General features: G+C 43.8%; 1 long non-coding RNA gene across 1 annotated transcript in view; it reads right to left on the bottom strand.

Annotated features, from left to right (window-relative positions):
* Nucleotides 1-17,608, bottom strand: part of 4921529L05Rik (RIKEN cDNA 4921529L05 gene) — a 39,340-nt gene that overhangs the window by 10,353 nt on the left and 11,379 nt on the right. Inside the window, exon 2 of the long non-coding RNA NR_110484.2 lies at nucleotides 11,766-11,880. This is a non-coding gene — a long non-coding RNA (RIKEN cDNA 4921529L05 gene). The remainder of the gene's footprint in view (nucleotides 1-11,765; nucleotides 11,881-17,608) is intronic.

The following is a 17,608-nucleotide window of genomic DNA, read 5'->3' as shown; positions in this document are numbered from 1 at the left end:
AAAATAAACTCCCCAAAAGAAAAAAAATCCAGAGTCACTCCCATTAATGACCTCAACTAGAGGTGACTGTATTGAAGCATCTTCAGATGCTGCAGGGAAAACTTCAACCCAAATGAGGTGTGAGCAGTGACGTAGCAAGCGCTCCATCTTTAGGTCAATTTTAGCCTTCCTTTTTCTTTCCCTCCTAAAGGTGGACTTCGTGGAGACTGTAGACTTTGGAGATGACTGGGTGGTACAGTGTCTCAGATTTACAATTTGTAATTAGACTGTGGCCTTCCCGTGGGTCCTGGAACTGTAAGCAGCAAGCTCACGCTACAACCCTTCATCATGAGGATGCGTTCTTGACAGTTTTGGAACATGGAGCACGGTGCTGAGACACGATTGCTCTGTGTGAGATTAGCAAGGAAGGCCACTTGCCACAGGAGGACTTTGAAATGAGATGAAGGGCTAGGCTTCTCAGGAATGGGGAGAGAGAGCTTGATGTCAAAAGAGCAGACATGCTGCGGCTTGCAGACAGCCTCTTTGGGTGACGCCTTGCACACAGTAGCCATTCTTCTCTGCCCCATCATGCTTTGTTGTTCTAGTCATTGGCTTTCCTAGAGTTCAGGTGTGTGAGGGCATAAAGATTGATTGCAAATGTGAGGGTTGGTTTTTTTAAATTAACAATCACTGAGCAAGGGTCTGGTGGGCTCCACAGGAACACCTTGCCTAGCATACTATTGTCCTGTTATGTGATTTTTTTTTTTTTTTGAGGCAGGAACAATCGAGCACCTACTCACCTTATAAAAGACATCAATGGCAGAAACAAAGAGTAGATCCCAGTCAAACTTAGCTTAGTGGCCCAGTAAGTTTATCTAGGGTTACTCACAGGAGGATGGGTAGCTGACCCACTGAAGAAAATGCCTCCCTTTCCCAAGCAACCATTAACTGTGTTTCTATCCTTGGGAAGGAATGGGGCCTTGCGAGTGATGCCCAGTTTCTTAGCAACAGTGAACTGCCTATAAATCCTTGGGGGAGGAAAATGGCCTTGTTAGTTTGGTAACGAGGCCTGAAATCCATTAAGTTAAGGAGCGAGCAGAGGAATGGGAAGCCCTTCTCCTGTATCTTTCCATTGGGATGCTCCTCCAGGCAGAGTATAGAAATCACTGGTGTGGTCCTTGCTATACACTGAACGAGCATCCTTACCATCCACAGAATGAGCACTCTCAGATGCTGCTGAACTCTCTGATGGGTTTAGCCATTCTTGATACCTGTGTTGTTACTGTAATGCTCAGTAGTATGTACTCAGAAAAGCCCTCTCCACTCCTCCCTGAGTGTAACAGTCAGAATAGCCTAGGTTATTACACAGTAACAAACAGGACATAGACATTGCTAGTAGCACACACGGGTAAAAGACTATTTTCTTTCTTGAGTCTTAGGACAAGCATACAAAAGGAAGCCCGACGTTCAAGAGAAGACTAAAGCTTAGAGAGGTGAATTAACCCAGCCAAGGTCATGTGGTTGGCAAGTGCCTTCATTGGCATTCAATTCTCTATTAGCTTACTCCTAAGGCCATGTCCTCAATCAGACACTGACCTTCGCATCTGAGCAGGTTCACAGTCACACAGTGTGTACCTTGCAGAGGTGATATGAATCTATGAGGATGTTGCAGGAGCCATAAGCCCACCTGAACACGATTGCTGTGGCTATTTTTCTTGGTTTTTACCCAGGGCTAGCTCTATTCTCCTTAGTGGCCAGATCTGTATTAATCCTATAATTCATCCTTAAACCTCCAGCATCTTGTTTCCCAGCTTTCTCCATAGCCAGTGGGAAGCTGCAAATGTGCCTGTTGTGAAAAAGCCTTAGCATCTGCTGCCAAAGGGCACTAAACCATCGGGATCATCAGCGAAGTATAGACTCCCTTGTAAAAGACAGAGATCGATTTGGACATTGTTTTCCTACATAAACCGGGCATAAGGAGGCGAGCCACCCAGGGAAAAGATGATCAAACTGTGAGTAGAAGCACTCACTACAAATTATTACCATGTAATTATCCACAACTTCCTACTCGTGTGCAGCCTGAGGCTAGTCTTAGAGAGTAGCCCTGCCTTAGAAAGTATCAGGAGACTTGTGAACTTCAGTGAGCTTTCAGGCATCTGCCAGTGTCTCATGGCGAGGTTATTGCCACCTGTGCCTGTCTCTCATGTAACAAACTCTTCATTTTAGGTACAGAACAGCTGGGCCAGGGGATTTCGGCTGGATCTCCTCGCCTACCTCCTTTTAAAAATAGCATGCTTAAAAATAATTAAATTTCATTTTTGCAAGTGGAAGTTTTGATGTACTTAGGTAGATGTTTGTTTGTTTGTTTGTTTGTTTGTTTGTTAGGGGTTTGTGGATTTCTCACACATGGTCCACCTATGACTTGGACTGTCCTTGAAGCTGTGAGCCTCTTGCCTTTCATCCCAAGTGCTGGGATCACAGGTGTGCACCACCGCATCTGGCTTCTGATTTATCAAGCAAAACCAGGTCTATGTGGTGTGTGCAGGGTGTGGCGTTTCCTTTGTGTGCACCTCTAGACTGTTGTTCATGCTGCGAGATGATCCATCAAAGATTGGTAATAATACTGAAAAGAGCAAGGTAAGCAGCCTTGACAAGTCCAAGGAGAGGCCCAGACAGCCCCAGAGGGGTGTGGCTGTCTACAAGGTTAATCAGCTTGTGTTGATCCCAGCTCCACATTTATCTTGGTGGCAGTGGCTCTTGTGCACACTGAAGATATTTATCTTGGTGGCAGTGCCTCTTGTGAACACTGAAGATGTTGCGTGAACCATAAACCTTACTGCAAAGGAGGTCCTCTTGTGCTCATTCTACCTTAACATTTATCTTGCTGGTGGCAGCGACAAGCATGAAAGCCAGCCCGGAAGTTGGGATTGTGTTTACCTGCTCCAGATGTGTGTAAACAAGCTAGTCTATACAGCTCCTTGATTGGAGTAGATGGGGCACTGCAGAGCACCAGCTCAAGGGCAGTGAGGGGCAAGCCTTCCAGGGGAGTCCAGACACCATTATGATGTATGGCAGAGCAGAAAGACCTGCAATCATACAACCAGCATCTTACAGACTTCCTGACCCTCAGTGTTGTATAACTACTGCTTATATGATCATATATATCATATATGATCTTTAAACCCATGCAAGGTAGCATCTATGGATGAGAAAGCTAAGATTAAGTTGTTTGACTGAGTCACCAAATGGCAGGTTCTAGATAGGAACCCTGGCCTGACCCATGCTCTGATCTGACAAGGAAAACTTGGGTTCAGAGACCGAAAGAGACCAGGAAACTGATGATCAACCAGTCACCCTAAATGTTTTCATCTTTGTCCTCAGAAATTCCAGGCAGAGACGAATAGGATACCCTGATTGCCTGTACATCTGTCTTCTTTTAAGTACGTGTCCAAAGGGCCAGCCAGAGGCATCACATGCATCGGTGGATTCCCCACTTTTAGTCACATATTTGATTCTTTAACTACTAAGTTCATTGTTGTTATGGGCACGTGGGGACAAATGTTTTGGAATTATTACTATGGAAGACTTTAGAAAGCTTTTCCAGTGATACAAGAAAAAGCTACTGAATACTGTGGAGGAGGAATCTGTTTGTCTCTATGGAAAAGCCAACATTAAAATCTTCCCTCTCCACATTTTTGCCAACTGTACTTACACAGCTGGCTGGAGGCCCACCCAAAGGTGACCTTCTCCACAGCAGTCTGGTTTCCAGACACAATTACTCAGGAGATTCAGCAGGTGTGTCTCTCCAGAAACAACAGTCCACCAGAGAATGACTGCTGAGAGACTGGGCATTATCAATAGGAATATAAACTTTGTGTCTGTGTCACAGGTAGCCCTCTTCAAGATATCTAAATCTATAAGCTGTATTTTGTTCCCCCAAATGGCTTCAGTGAGGTAAAGAGAGTCTCCAAAATTTATAACTATCCAGAACCCCCGAATAGGACCTTATATGCTAAATAAGGCATTTGTAGTTACAACGGGTAAAGATGAAGTTGTACTGGAATAGTATAAGACCTGGATGCAATGGCCAGTGACCTAATGCAAACAGGAGCGGTATGCAGAGACATGCAAAGAGAGGCAACCACAGAAGCAGAGATTCCTGCCCAGGGAGAGAGGCTGGGAAAAGAGAGCCCAGGCTTTGTAAGGTAGTGGAAGAGGCAGAAGGCGTCTCTTTCAGACACTCTCCCTCAGGGAACTGGATGCTTTACTACTGTTTCCAGCTGCTAGCTGGTGACATTTCTTATGGCATCTGCAGAGCATTGATGCCCACACTTATTTTCACTGCAGTTTCCCTACCCAGCACAGGCACCTCCCTGGCCCGTCTCTGTCAACAGAGTTGTCCTCTCCAAGTGTGGACAAACCTCTCACCACTCTGTGTCTTAGAAGCTCTGCTTTCCAGGTCTTTTATATGAGAACGATTCTTAATGACTGAACCACCTGGAAACCTCACAATGACCAAATGCTGGAAAATAGCTGAATATATCATCACACATTCACACTGCTGAACATCATGCAGCTGTTAAAACTGTGATTTTGAACTAGCAATGTGTGGAGAGAATTGGTGTGTAAGACAGAACAAGCAACTCCATGTAATATGATTCACACACACACATATACACACACATACACACACATAAAAACACACATATACACACATATGGACAAAATTTCAGAATTCAGGCTATTTCTGAGAAGTTATAATGTGAATGTTTATCTAATATTTTTTATATATTCCACATTTCTATAAATAATTATGTTGTGCTCATAACAAGCCAGAAAAAAAAAAGTTATCTTATTCAGATATCCAGGAGTCCTTCAATACTGCAGCTTCCAGGCTACCTTGTACTGTGACTCACTTGTCCCCTGGAATTGTCCCAATCCAGAGCCCTAGACTCTATAAATGCTCTACCTTTCCTGCCAAATTTGAAGATGAGATTAAAATGAAAGAGATGACATAGTTAAGTTAGAGCATGCATGTAGGCATCATGAAGAACCAGATACCCTGAGTAGCTTCTAGAAGACTGAAGAGGCTGAGGCAGAGTCTTCCTGGGACCTCTGGAAGAAACACAGCTATTCTAACAACCAAGCCATTCTGGCTTCTGACCTCAGGAATATAAAAGAATATATCGGTGTCATTTTGAGACACTAACTTAGCAACCATTTGTAGCAGCTGCCAAAAACCAGTAAAAAGACCAACACTTGCACACAAAGAGCTTACAATGTGATTTGCTCTAGCTTTTCTTTCCTATCATTGTGAGCTGAATTGTGTCCCAAGAGAAGTGTGTGCTGACGTCTAGTCTCTAGGGCCTCAGAAAGAGTCATTCAACAGTAGAGTTTTTGCTGAAGCAATGCGTTAAAATGGGCTCATTTTATGACTAGTCTTTCTAAGAAGGGAAGACCAAGATGCAGAGACAGATACACATAGAGAGAGGATACTGTGAAGAGACAGGCAGAAGTTTCTGCAAAGATGAGAGAGATCTGAATGAGGTCAGCATAAGCTGGGGCCACCAGAATCTGGAAACAGCAATGGAGGTTCTTTCCCTGCTGGTATCAAAGAGAACAGGACTTTGCTGATCTTTTAATAGAGAAATGTAGGGATAAAAATGGAGCAGAGAGTGACCAGCCCAACTTGGGATCCATCCCATGGGCAGGCACCAAACCTGATACTCTTACTGGTGCCAAGCCACTTCTTAGCTGCCATCTCCTCCTCCCAATGCTCTTCATGACCCACTGCCCAGTTTCATGTCACCTCTGATGACATTCATTTTCTTCAGAAAGTCCCTTGTTCTCTGCATTCTGGTAGCAGCAGGCACTTCATTAGTCCCAATTAGAGAATAAATCATATCGTGTCGTATCAAAAGAGCGATTTTTGTGTTTCCTTCACCTTTGCCCTTAACTGAATTGCAAATCCCTTAGAGACTATTAAGGAAAACCATTTCTTTCCTCACTTTTAAAAAATGTTTAGCATAGAACCTGACAACAAATTAAAATATAGTCAAATATAGCACGTCTTGAACATAGTTTTAAGTAGAGGTTTCAGCACTAAATTCAGTAGTCTGAACCCTACAAACTGACAAAACTGTCTGGAAGCTTAGATATTTTAAAAACCCACTCTAATACAGGTTCTTTAACCCTTATTAAACCTCCCTTCTAGCCCATCACCCATCAGAGGTAGAGGGGACAAAAAAGTTAGTAGGGCAAAGGGCCTGTTTAAAATTAGTTCTTCGGGGGTAATTCTGATCTTTGTTGTCAGGATATCAGCAGCAGCAGTCAGCAAACACGAATCAGCAGCAGCAGTCCTGTCTATGAGACAAACACCACACCTGAATCAACAGAGTCAGATGATTTGCGTGAGTCCACAGAATTGTCAAGAAGCTACATGAGAAGTTCTTTGGTATGTTTTATCTCTACGAAGTCATGGCAAACAAGATCAGCAATGTAATAAAAGGTGAACCAATCAGAGCCTAGTCATCAGAGACTAGCAAAGCAGGGCAAGGCGAACCAATGCTTCTTCACACTGTCTGTAGGGTTATATTTATTTTCTCTAAGCATCACCCATCCCCTCACGTGTCTGCTCCAGCAAAACATCGTATGATCTGAGTCTCCATGGAAACCAGAAATTCCTGTTTTGATTATCACTGGAAATTTTCTTTCTTTTTGTCACTTTACATTTTTTTTGTAATGGTTTGAATTGAAATGGCTCCCATAGGCGATAGGGAGTAGCATCATTAGGAGGTGCAGCCTCAGAGTAGACATGTCCTGTTAGAGGAAGTATGTCACTGGAGGTGGGCTTTGAGGTTTCAGAGACTCTGCCAGGCCCAGTGTAACTTTCTACTCCTGCTGCCTATCGATGAGGATGTAGAACTCTCAGCTACATCTCCAGTACTATGCCTGCTTCCACAGCACCTTGCTTCCTGCCATGATGACAATGAAGTAAACCTCTGAACTACAAGCTAACCCCAGTTAAATGTTTTCCTATATAAGAGGTGCATGGTCATGGTGTCTCTTCACAACAATAGAAACCTTAACTCAGACAGTCACTGAGTTTTAATTACAGTTATTCATCACTTCATCTTGGCAGCACATTCTGAGAACTGTCATCAAGCTATTTTGCCACTGTGCAAATGCCACAGAATATACTTGCAAAAAGTTAGGTGGTCCAGCCTACTGCATACTCAGGCTTATGATACAGCCTAGGCTATAATTTGTGGCTCCTGAGCTAAAACCTATATTGAACATTATTACATGGAATATTGTGGGCAATTCTACTATGCTAAACATATGGGGCATTAAACGCATCCAAATACTGAAAATATAGAGCAAACATTGCATATAAAAATAAAATATGCGATGTCACTGCAAGCATTTACCATGAGTAGTCCATGAGTTGGGATTGTGGTGCAGTGGAAGACCTGGGCCATTTCTGCACACATTACTACTTTAAAATTGTGATCTAATTATACCTTTTTACATTATGGTATTAGTTGAATGTAACTACTTATGAATTTTAACTTTTAAAATCTATTTTTTGTAGGAGCATTGTATAAAATGAAATTTTGCATCTATGAAAACTAATTCCTTGGGCACCATTATTTTATAAGCTTTTCTTTGTGTTTATAATATTTTTTTTCCGGTTCCTTATAATAAAAACCAAGACATGTGGGTTAGGGAATCTAGTTCAGCAAATTGGGTAGAATATTTGCCTAGCAGGCACCAAACCTGAGTCTGATTCCCAGCACCATATAAAACTGGACATGTTGCTACACTACCCCAGCAATCCTAGTGCTCAACAGGAGTGCAAGAACATTCGAAGGGAAAGGCTGTCCTCAGATGTATAGCAAGTTAGCAAGTTCAAGGCCAGCCTGGGGGGGGGAGAGGGGGGGAGGGAGGGAGGGAGGGAGGAAGGGAGAGAGAGAGAGAGAGAGAGAGAGAGAGAGTTATTAGTCCAACCTGGCCATCTTGCATGCTAGAGAGGCAGAGAACACCACAGTTACCCAGTAAAAGAATCTAGACACTCCACCCAGGCTTATAAGCCTAGAATCTTCCTGGAGAGTCAGGAAGAAATGAGGTGTAGACACAGCAGGTTGCCATGTAGACACACAGCATGCTGCCTTCTTCTGGCTTCTATGGCTCTCAACTCCCTGAATGGTGCTGCCCATATTCAGAGACATGATTTCTCTCCCCAATTGCTGTCCTATGTGGCAGTACTTCCTGGATGTGTGCTCACAGACCCTCATAGGTATGGTTCATTGCTCTTAGACATTTGTTAATCTGCTCATGCTTTCAACCAAGACCAGTGACTATAGCTCGGCATGAAGGGTGGTATTTGGAGGAGAAAGCACCGCTTTGATACTGGCGTGCAGACCACCGAGAGGGTGATGTGCAGCTCTAGTATTAACTGTGCACATCTGGAAAAGTCGTCCATTTTCCAAACAGTATCACTCTGTCTTAGCAGCAGGACAGTTAAGCAGGATACCCAGTATTAGGAGCTGTGTCCTCCATGCCTTCTCTTCCGCCTGTGTGCCACAGGCCATGTCATCACAGTTGCCATTTGTCATCTCCTGCTGCTTATGTTTCTTCTGCTGTTTCTCTTCCTGCACCTACCTTCCTTTTTGAGACAGAGTCTCACTATCTATATATCCATGCCTGGTCTGGAACTTGATATATATATTAATTATATATATATATTAATATATATATATTAATAATATATATATATATTAAGAGAAGTAGGCTTAAAGAATGCTACCATGCTCAGTTCACATGTACTTCTCAAGGGCTCAAAGGCTCAGGAATCCTTATTGTGCACAAAGGTCTTAAATCTATAACCTTATCACTGGCCCAAATTTGATAGTTTTTCTGTCTATGAGATCCTTGGACTCTGGCATTGAGTTATCCACTTTATGAATGAAAGTTCTTTCAGACATATATGTCCAGGATAGAGAATTTTTATTCTGTGCAAGACCTGTTCTGGAAATTGATTTCTTCTATGACCAAGACTGCCCTCAAATTCTCAAAAGACTCACCACTCATTTTCACATGATGAAAAATGTCTTGAATTATTTAAACCACCTAGATATTAACATTACTGTTGGGTCCACCATTCTTTCCATTTTTGCAGACAGTGTTTTTGCTTTGTCCATAATTCTTGGTGTATGCCATTATACCTCCTATGAGCATTTGACAGTTTGTGTACCTGTGAGTGTATGTGTGTGTGTGCGTGTTTATACCTGCACGTGTACCAACATGTGTATATGAGTTTGTACCTGAATGAATATACATATGCACATATGTACATGTGTGTGTGTGTGTGTGCACCCTAGTGTGCATGTCAGAGCTTTATGGTAGGTATCGCCCTCAACCACTCTTTACCCTATTTTTTGAGACAGGTTCTCTCATTGAAGCTGGAATTCAACACCAGCACTGTGATCACAGGTGCGTGCAGAAGGTCCAACACAGGCCCTTGTGCTTGCTCAGCACTGACCCCTCACTCCCAACCCCCTTTTCAGTCTTTTTACCCCCAACAACATGGATCCTTCAACGATGTCTGTTACTTTGTTCTTTGGGACTGCAGCAGTGGAAGAATAGAACATGGCTAACAGTGATAAGCGACCAACTCTGTTATTTCAGCTTTGTAGTTCTTGATCACTTTTCATTTTATTTTTAGGCTAAATGAGCCTCTTCCTGGTAACATTATCAGGGAAGCAACAGTGAGTGAAACATAAAATAAAATAGATTGGAGGGAAAATGAGGCAATCAAGGGTTGCAGTGACCCCGGCATGTGTGAGGTTGACACCAGCAAAGCTTACCATACTATTCAAGAATCAAAATTTTCTCTAGCTGAATGAGTGCACTCTGAAATAATTACATTGTGTGATATATTTAAACCATAAGCCAATGCCATAAAGCAGTAACGTCAGTATGAGGTACTGTGAATTGCACATAATTATAGGCACTGTCCTTCTTACTGGCATGCAATAGGATTGTTTATCCCAAATCATCACTCTTATAATGTGCTTTTCTGTGACACTATCATGTCACTAGAGGATGTGCGTTTTTCAGCTACATTATGATTTTATGAGACTATTGGATGAAACACTATTATATACCACATGACCATATCTTAATAAATATTATTATCATTTAGTTTTCTTTTAGCAAACGTATGCTAACACAGAGGAAAATGCAGAGGAATTTTAATTCAACAACATGACTACTCTGGTTGGAATACAGACATGCCTTAGTCCTAGGAGACAGAGACAAGCAGATCTCTAAGTTCAAAGCCAGCCTGGTAAAGAACAAATTTTAGGTAAAGAAAAGCTTAGGTACAGGCGAAGCGGCACACACCTTTGATCCCAGCACTTAGGAGACAGATGATGCAGATTTGTGGGTTCCAGTCAGCCAGTTTGCTTGTGTCAGAGGCACTGCAGTGGACTGAACTTCATGGCAGTCAGCCCGTGGAGTTCAGAGGCAGTTTTTACAAGGAGAGTTTTATAGAGACAGGTTGCAGAAAGAACAAGCTAGACACAGATGAAGAAAGACAAGGCAGAGAATGAGAAGGAGCCAGAAGATTAGAACAGATTGTCAGAGTTAGTTTGAGGCCAAGCAGAGCAATTCAGTGGGAAGCTGAGAGAAGTCAGGTTGAATCAGTCAACCTGGAGAGGAGTTTGAGCCAGAACAGCTGAGCTGAACAAACCAGCCAGAGCTCAGAAGAAACTGGTAAGGGTGAGCTTATTCAGCAGTAAGCCCCCTAGATGACAATTACATCAAATGAATGAAAGCTTCTTTCCAGGAACAGAAATTTCCCAATAGAAACCATGTTTTACTCAACATCGACAAAACTAAATGGTTGTGAAATGCCTTTAAACTTTCCAATGTTGCAATACTTATCTCTCCTAAAATAAACTGTAGTGGGGTTTTTGGTGCAACATGATCGTAAATATGAATGCTTATGTGTGATCCAGTCTGTGTTTACTACAAGAGTCAGTTTGGCTTTCGTTTTCAGCTGCATTTTGGTCAAAGGCATATATTGGCTAGCAGCTTTCTTTGTGTTTAACCCAAGAGGCCCTTGCCCAAGGCTGCACAGTAGAAACTGCTCTGCCTTGGCCCTTGACTGTGGTACTCCCTCCAATACAGGTAGGAGTCTATGGAAATGCACCATTGAACACCATGCCCTTAAGCCCACTGTTCCTCAATCCAGGGTTGTAAATTCCTCCTACAAAAGCCACAAGACCTGTTTTTAGGATCCACATGCAAGCAGACAAATTGTATCTAGATGAGTAACCCCCAGGGGAAGACAATGTTGCTTCTTGCTACTGTGTTCCTAAACCCAAGAGGTGGCTATTGCCAGCTGCTTCAGTGTTGCTGGTCTGAGCTTCAACCTATGGTCTAGAGATTTTCCTGTAGAGAGAGGTAGCTGCAGAGCACGATAGGAAAGCACCTTTCCAGGTTTCCACCTTGAAATGCAGAACCTGAATTTCAAACCTGGTCTTTTGTATAATGATACACCTTAATGAGGATATCAAGGTAGGAAGGCAGAACCTACAGCATCCAATGGTTTCTTAACTTGGCAGTGTCTACGCACCTGGGCATCTGAGTATGGACTTGCATTTTTAAGCTCACCGTGGGCCCTATAAACATTCAAGGCACTGAATATAGTTTTAAAGAATCACTTTTCTTCCACTAGCAAATTCTTCTCTGTGAAGAGTTAAGTGGATAGGAAATACCTCCATGCATAATGTATGACAGGAAACTAAGTCTGCAGTCTGGAGACTCCACAATCTGCACCAGGGTTTTCTTCTAGTCTGCCCGATGACACAACAGGGAGGCACTCTGGAAAAACTAAGATTCAGTGGCATTAAGCAATTTGTTCCAGGCCACAAAACTAGAGCTTCAGTTAGCTTTAGTTGCACAATAAACTGCCTTAAATTGAAAGTGACTTAAAATAGCAGTGATTGATTTTTTTTTTCCTTGCCTGGAGGGTTGGGCTGGGCTGCAACGCTGCCAGGCCTCTGGCTGGGTGGGCAGCCGAGGTCAGCTAGAGACAGGGCTGGGAGGGACGGTTCCCAGTGCTTCTCACTTGTGTCCAGTTTGGTGCTGCAAGGGCTGAGAATGAATCTCCCCCCCCCCCCAGTACTGTCTTTGCTGCCGACCACTGTGCATCCTTGCCATTTTTAATCTAGCCTCTTCCTTCTGCCCTTTGGCTCCCTGCCCACCACCTGATGACTTTTAATGGTATACACTCAAATCACTTACTGGCAATGTTACCTTGAGTGGTTACTTAACCTGAGTCTCAGTTTCCCATGTACAGAATGAGGATATAGCACAGATCACATCAGGGTGTTCCGTAGTGTTTCCAGCAGCAATGCAAGAGTGTTTGGCTCCGGGTTGGCACTTGATTACCATTAAAAGGATTGCCTAATCCGTATGGTGTTACCTGTTTGCATATGACCTCGGGACTGACCACTTGTTATCAGATAAAAAATTGTATTTTATACTTAGGAATATATATGCATATATATGTTTAAATGCATATATATGCCTATCTATCATCTATATCTACCTATCTATCTATCTATCTATCTATCTATCTATCTATCTATAGAACATGCATGCAAATGGAACAACAATTAAAAATAAGATGCCATGCATTTGAGTGGGAGGGGTCAAAGAGAGGAAAGGGAAAATTATATGATTATATTTTATAATTAGAAAAACAGTCATAAAAATGATTGCACTGGAGGATCAAGGAATGTATGTTGATTGTCAGGCAGAGGGAATGAACCACTGTTCGTTTTTCAGGCGACCCCTGAGCTTGCAAGTATTGGAGTGGGGAAGTAGTTTCATGTTATGGCGTTGGAATTCTAAGACAACAGCTCTGGGAAGGTGGAAGAGAAAACAAAACAAACAAGGAGCTCGTCCCATCATGACATTGCAGGAGCTTTCTCTCTCTTATGGAACCTTCAGGAAACTGCGTGTCACCCTTAGGCAAGGGCCAGGCCAGTCTCTGTTCCAGCTTCCGCCATGAAGTTTCTCTATTAGTTTTTAAGATTCCATCTTGGAGTTCCTTGGTCCTTGCTTCTCCCCACATGGAAAGTGCTCCAGTGCTCCACCAGTCTTCGGGACCTAGGTGGGGACATATCTTTGACCCATAGGTCTGAGTTAGAGGAATCTGAGAAGCACTTAAGAGGCGGCTTTTGAGGATGTGCTCTGGACTGGCAGTTTTACTCCCGCCATACTGCTGATCCCCACTGGGTCAGACCAGCTTGTGTCTGTGCACAGTGAGCAGGAAATGCTGTGTGCCTGCATCTTTCCTGCAGCTGTGCCAGTCCTTGGGATCCCTCGGGAGAGAAAAGCCTAGGGATTCAGGTAGGGGGGCCCGGGCTTTCAAGCTGGAATGGGGATGCTCTGGGTGCCAAGTCAGCTGCAGCTCCAGAAAGTCCCTGACTCAGCTGGTGTCTCTTCTAAGCTAGGAGGCATTTGAGTCTAGGCCAGGAGCCCTGGAGTCCCCCATCCTCTCTGAGCCAAGGGATTCAAGCACAGGGTCCTCCCTTCACCTGGGTCTCTGAAGGACCGTTTTGGTTTTGTGGGTGCTGGAGAGCAAGGGAGACAAAAAGAGCCTTGGGACACTTTCCTTACAGAAGGGGAAGCAAACACACCCGGCCACCTGTTAATGTTTGTGAAATGTGGGGTCAGGAGGGAACCAGAGCAGCCTGACAAGTGGTCTCTTCTTGGTCCCGTATTGTCACTGAGCTCTGAGGAGGCTATATGGGGGTCGGGTGGGGGAGTCATAAGTGTGGATTTCAATCCCAGGCCTGGCCTCTGCTCTTAGCCGGTGACTTTGGGTAAATTGTTGAAGCTCTCCAAGCCTGTCTCCCAGACGGTGGTAATGGACATGCTTTCTTTTAAATACAGAAATGGAAATAACTCTAGAACATGCTGACCCAGCCCAGAGTGTGGCTTTCACTGAGAGGTAATTTTCCCTATGACTTATGATTGATGTTGATGTGACTGGTGGGGCAGTGTCCATAATGCTTCCAACTCTGTCTGTGTTGATTGCGGTCCCCTGTGTGCATGCTCTGTCCTTCTACTTCCTCCAAAGCCGCCAGGGCATCTGGGGAAAGTCCCTGAGCCCTACTGCTTCCAGAACCCACCATTGGTGACATTAGAAAGAATATTATTCTTTCAAAGCAGTAAGGCCTTCCCCTTCTGTGTAAATATGTAGCTTTGTTTGCTTGCTTATTGGTTTGTTTGTTTTGGTGTGAGATAAATAAGAATGGAGGTGTGTTGCCTATAATTTTAACACACTTTCTCCTTTGCCCAGGACTGAGGCCTGTGCTCCCTGCTTAGCTCAGGATCAATAGCAGCCAACCCCCAGCCTGGGAAAGCTGGGAGCTGCTCTCTGAACTCCTCCAGCCGCCTCTCCGCTTCTCTTTTGTTCCTCCCAGCTAGCTTCACCAAGCAGCCATCACATCACTGACCAGGCTTCTATCTCTACCCATCTTTGTTCTGTGGAATGAAAAACACCAGACAGCTTTATTATTTTAGAATTTGCCTGCGAGCACAATTGATGGGCACAGAATCTCCTGCCCTAATCAGCTATCAGCTTGTTCCCACCAACCTCCTGGGCTCTAGACCTCTATGGAGGCTGCAGGCCCTAGGTGTCCTGAGGCCTATCTTTTTGTTCCAGTGCATGGCTGTAAAAGCCCCTTCTCTTCCCTGCATCTCTCTTTCCTTCTCCTGGGACCTGGAAGTTCCACCTGTCCCTTCCTTCCAGCAATTGGCTCCAGGCCTTCTTTATTGACACAATCAAAAACCAATTTGGGAATCAGCACCTCCCCTACAGAGGTTTAAGAAAAAATTTTTAAGTCCAACATGAACAAATTTTATTAACTGGAAAAATACCCTTTAAGAGAATTGCTCAAAATACAAACTGGAACACTTGCGGGGGTTGGGGGAGGCAATATGCTGACTTGTGTTGACATCTGAAGTCTGTGCGGTGGCAGAGACATTTTAGTGGACTGGATCTTGTCAGTGTGTACTCCAGGCCAGCACGGGCACAGTGGGACCCTGCCAAATGTGATGTCAGCATGCTTAGCAGGAAGCATATCCATTCTTTTCTTTTTATATGTGGGGCATAATAAAATAAATCCATTCATAGACTAATGTATAGAGGGATTCTAGCAGTCTCATTTCACAGCCTAAGAAATAAATGAGATTCAAATAACTCAAGAGAATGCAAGGAATCTTGCTGATTTTCTACCCGTTCATTCTCCAGCAAAAAAATCTAAACAAGCAGCAGATAGCATGACCAGATATTTTTAAACAAATTTGTCTTTGGGGAAACATAGGCGATTTAGAGGAAAAACCACCCAGAAATTCACACAGCAAGACAGGAGAAAAGCCACTACTATTGCCCAACAGCAGAAGATTATGACTTCTTATTGGCATCAGGTACTCAGCGTAAGCAGAAGTAGCTAATAATTCTTTAAAGAAAGCATGACTCATTTAAAGGAGGTGTACCAGTCAGCTGGCAATGTTGTCACACAATGAATCTGGCCTCCCTCACACTGTTAGCATTTTGGCTCACAGTTTCAGTGACTTGAGTCTAAGTCTGCAGGAGGCTGACAATATTGTTTTGGATCCGAGGCAGGACAGGATTTCATTCATGGTGGTGGTGAGAACACTGTGGGACAGAACTACTTATGGGCAGGAAGGAGAGAGTAAATAGACAGGAGAAAAGAGAGGAAGGGGTGGGGAAGGAAGAAAAAGGACAGAGGAGACAGGACAGAAAGAGATCGAAACATATGACAAGAAATATCCCCCAATGGCACACCTTTCCTTCAACTAGACATTACTTATAAAGATTTGTCACCTCCAAACAATGTCATCATATTAAGAATTCGTCAATGAGGCAGGACCTCCAGTGAAGAAATGAAGATACCAACTCACCTTTAGAACTTTTGACCGAAAATTGATCCTGTCTAAAAGGAATTCAGAGACAAAGATAGAGCCGAGACTGAAGGAATGGTCAACTAGTGACCAGCCCATTTTGAGGCCCATCCCATGGGCAGACACCAGTCCCTCACATTATTAATGATGCTATCTTGTGTTTGCAGAGAGGAGCCTGGCATAGCAGCCCTCTGAGAGGCTCTACCTAGCAGCTGACTGAGACAGATGCAGATACCCACAGACAAACATTGGATGGAGGTCAGGGACCCCTGTGGGAAAGTTAGGTAGGGGTGGGATTAAAGGTCCTCAATGGGATGGCAACCCCACAGGAAGACCAACAGTGCAAACTAACCTGGACCTCTGGGAGTTCCCAGGGACTGAGCCGCCAACCAAAGAGCATATACATAAGAGCATACATGATCAGGTCCAAGGCCTTCCAGCACAGATGTAGCAGAGAGCTGCCTTGTCTGGCCTTAGTGGGAGAACTAATCCTGCAGAGACTTGATGCACTAGGGTATGGGGATACCAGGGAGAAGAGACTGCCCTCTCATAGGTGAAGGGGAGAGGAATGGGGGAAGAACTCTGAGGAGGGCAGCATTTGAGATATAAGCAAGCAAGCATGCAAGCAAGCAAGCAAGCAAGCAAGCAAGCAAGCAAGCAAGCAAGCATGCAAGCAAGCAAGCAAGCAAGCAAGCAAGCATGCAAGCAAGCAAGCAAGCAAGCAAGCAAGCATGCAAGCAAGCATGCAAGCAAGCAAGCAAGCAAGCAAGCATGCAAGCATGCAAGCAAGCAAGCAAGCATGCAAGCAAGCAAGCAAGCAAGCAAGCAAGCAAGCAAACAAATAAGGAATCCATCAATGAATTTATCCAATGATTAATTAAGAGAGCTCCCATGATCCACTTACCTCTTCCTGATTGGACCCAGCAGCTCTGGACCAAACCTTCAACATAAGAGCCTTTTCAGATAGTCCATTTTTAAAGCCCTAGAGAGTAAGCATGGCTACTGAGGTCAACATTCCTAACGGTTTTATTATGTGGGGTTTCATATAGTGAATTAAGAATGTTTGAAAGAAGTTCCAAAGGAACGTTTTCATATATAGAAAGATGCTTCTAGTGCAACAACTCCTTAGTATTCACACTAAAAGTAGGGCTTGGGATGTTAGTAGTAGAACACTTGCATAGCACGCCCAAGACTCAGGCTATGACCCCAGCACTGGTCCCTCAGATCTATGTTGATTTGGGTGAAATCTTAAACTGCTCAGGAAGCTAAGAACTATATTTTGGATGTTAAAACCAGGAACAGAGTTTAACCCTTTATGCTCTGTTTTCAAGTTCAAAGATTTAGGTAGCAATGACTCAGATTCAAAGGACTACGATCAGCGACTTTTTGGATGAAACCCGGACTCCTAAGCATGGCTGGAGAAAAACAGGCACTGATATTGCTCTCCCCAGGAGACACTGCAGTGCACTTTAAACAGAAAAACACATTTGTCTTTTATTGCACTGACTCAGAACAAGATGAGGTGTTAGCAAGGGGGGAGAAGCAACTAAGTCATCAGATATGTTAGTTCCAAAACTCTTAGCAATTTGTCTTTTGAATACAGCTGGGGCTTTTCCCT

Source organism: Mus musculus, chromosome 6 (assembly GCF_000001635.26).
Source record: "Mus musculus strain C57BL/6J chromosome 6, GRCm38.p6 C57BL/6J".
Taxonomy (NCBI): Eukaryota; Metazoa; Chordata; class Mammalia; order Rodentia; family Muridae; genus Mus; species Mus musculus.
Note: the sequence above shows the minus strand (reverse complement) of the source record. Positions and strands in the feature narration are given on the sequence as shown.